The sequence below is a fragment of the Haliaeetus leucocephalus genome, unplaced genomic scaffold (genome assembly GCF_000737465.1).
Source record: "Haliaeetus leucocephalus isolate CR32 unplaced genomic scaffold, Haliaeetus_leucocephalus-4.0 Scaffold140, whole genome shotgun sequence".
Lineage (NCBI taxonomy): Eukaryota > Metazoa > Chordata > Aves > Accipitriformes > Accipitridae > Haliaeetus > Haliaeetus leucocephalus.
The window spans coordinates 5,608,016-5,610,509 of record NW_010972576.1 but is presented as its reverse complement, the minus strand read 5'-3'; positions in this window follow the sequence as shown (position 1 = coordinate 5,610,509).

Below are 2,494 nucleotides of genomic sequence, written 5' to 3'. Positions count from 1 at the left end.
GCCCCCCCTACCCCCCCCCCCCCCCCCCTTGCACACGTTTGGTGCTTTCGCTGCCAGCGGACGCGTGAGGTGGCCGGTCCGGTTCCCCACGCAGGGGGCCAGGCTGGCTGCTCCCTCGGCCCCCGGGGGGTGTCTGGCACCTCCGCCCCCTCCCCGCGATGCTGGCAGCCGCAGGCAGCGGCTGGGGGCTGCCGGCTTTCCCCGCCCCGGCTCGGCAGCGCCCAGCCGCCGGGGGCTGCCCTGCGGGGTCCTCCTCCTGCCCCCCCGCCCCAGCCCCTGGCTCTCCCCTGCGAGGAGCAGGGGCTGCAGCGGACCCTGGATGGCCTCCGACCGCCAAAGGGGGTTTTCCCCCGGTGGGAGCATCCAAGTGCGTTTGAAACGCTGTCACCTGGCACTTTTTTCCAAGGCTAAAAGCGTAGGCCTGGCTCTGTGCAGCGTAGGCATGTCCCTTTCCCTTCGCTCCTGTCTTCACCTAGGAACTCCCTTAAAGAATTATGTTTGTGTTGATTTACCACAAAGGGGAAGACAACAGGCAAAGCACTGGGATCGCAACGCAGCTTCAGTGCAATTTGGATATTTCTTGGATTTTTAGTAATATGGGATTATTATTGAAAAGAGTAGGCCTGTGTAGTATCATTTTGTGGTAAACCACATTCATTAATCAGCTACTGAATGTATCTCCTTATAGAGATGTTTTATGGGAAGCTAGCTAGCCTTAGCCATGATGACTTCTGTAAATTGCAGGATCCCTATATGTCTAGTTTCCAGACTGAGCTTCCCGGATGTCTGACTTGCTGTTTGTGGTGTAGGAAAGAGATGGGACCTGCAGTGTTCCCACGGGGAAGGCACGGGGCTGCCATGCTGGAGTGGTCGCAGTGCTGCCCCAGGCGGGCCATTGCCATGCGATGAGGCCAGCGCCAGCTCCTTCACAGGAGCTTTCAAGGTCCTTTCTAGCAGGCCACACTGATGGATGTAATCTCCCTGTAGGCCAGCTTCTCTCTTACTTAAATTTGTTTCATACCTGGAAAGTAAATGTCCTGAATGTCTAATACCACTTGTGGAAGGGCTTAAAAGTAGTCTATTTCTTACAGCTTCACATATTCTTGCCATTTATTATCTGTGTTCATCTCATCCCTTTAAACAATAAATCTGTAAGCTCTTGGCCTCAGTCGCCTTCCATGGCACTGAGCCCCACCAATGACTTATGGTCCCCATTTCAAGCCCATTTTGCCAAGTCCTGAGGATTGCCAGAGGCTGTAGCTGTTGCCACTTGCAGGAGATGTCCCTTCCAGCTGCCAGTGCTGGTCCCACTGGCCTCTGTCCCCAACCTCCTCTTCAGTGGAAGGGGACCTACCAGCACGTTTGCTCTTACCCTGAATGGCCAGGCTATTCACCAGGTCTTTGTAAAATGGACAAGTTTGTGGTTTGTATTTTTCTCTCTCCTTTTTTCACTGCTTCTCATTATTTTGGAGTCATTGACATCCCTTCAGGTCGATCTCAGCAAGATCAGAAGACAATTTGCCTGCTCTGTAAATTCCCAGTAGCCATGTCCACCTCTTTCCGCAGATCCAGCCAGCTGGGCTGCGTGGAAGCAAGGACCCAAATCTGAACAGACTCTGTTTAGACTAGAGATAATAACCATTTTCTGTGGCGGAGGATGAGACATTTCCGACAGAAGTTTGCTCTTTTTTTTCACCAGAACTGTTTGCTTGTTTGTTTCCAGCCCACAGGAAATCAGGAGGAAAAACATATTTTTTCCTGAATTAAGCTTTGATTTGAAACGAGGCTTTATGAAACCTTATTATTTCCATTTTTAATCACCCTTGGCGAACTCACTTACTATAAATTAGAAACGATCTGAGATCGTGTAAACAAAACCAGCCCAAGCCTGCAGACCCGAGCAATCAGTACTGCCCTCGCTCTGATCCCTTGCAAGGGAAAGCGCCGGAGTGCGGGGCTGCCGTCGGTGCTCCTCGTTGCAAATGGGTACGGCATTCCCAGCCTGCGGAACCCAATGTTGTTTGCAGTCACTGTGGTTTAGCAGGGCCCGCACACCATCGCAGGCCGGGTGCGAGCTGTGGGGACTGGGTGCTGCGGCCAGAAAACCTGCAGCATTCCCAAGGCCCGGGTGATTTTTGTGCTAAATGCTCCAAGTCAAGCAAAGCCTAAGCAGGAAGAGCAGCTTTGGGTGTCCGTGCAAGCGTGCTCAAAGGGTGGTGGGGGTGCGGGAGGAGACACCTGTGGGGCTGTCTCCACGGGGGGTGTCAGGGGTCCCTGGGCTACAGGGTGGCTGCTGAGGGCAGGGAGACCTCGCAGCCTTGCCTTCCGGGGCCGCCCCCACTTCGCTCGCCTTCCCTTTTGGGAGGGATGGGGCTGGCTCTGAACGGCGGGTCTGGGCAGCCCTTGGGGAGCCGGGCTGTGTTTCGGGCCGCCCCGGGTGCCGTTGCCCTCCCCGGCTGTCGGGGCACACGTCGGGGCCGGGGGAGCATCCCCG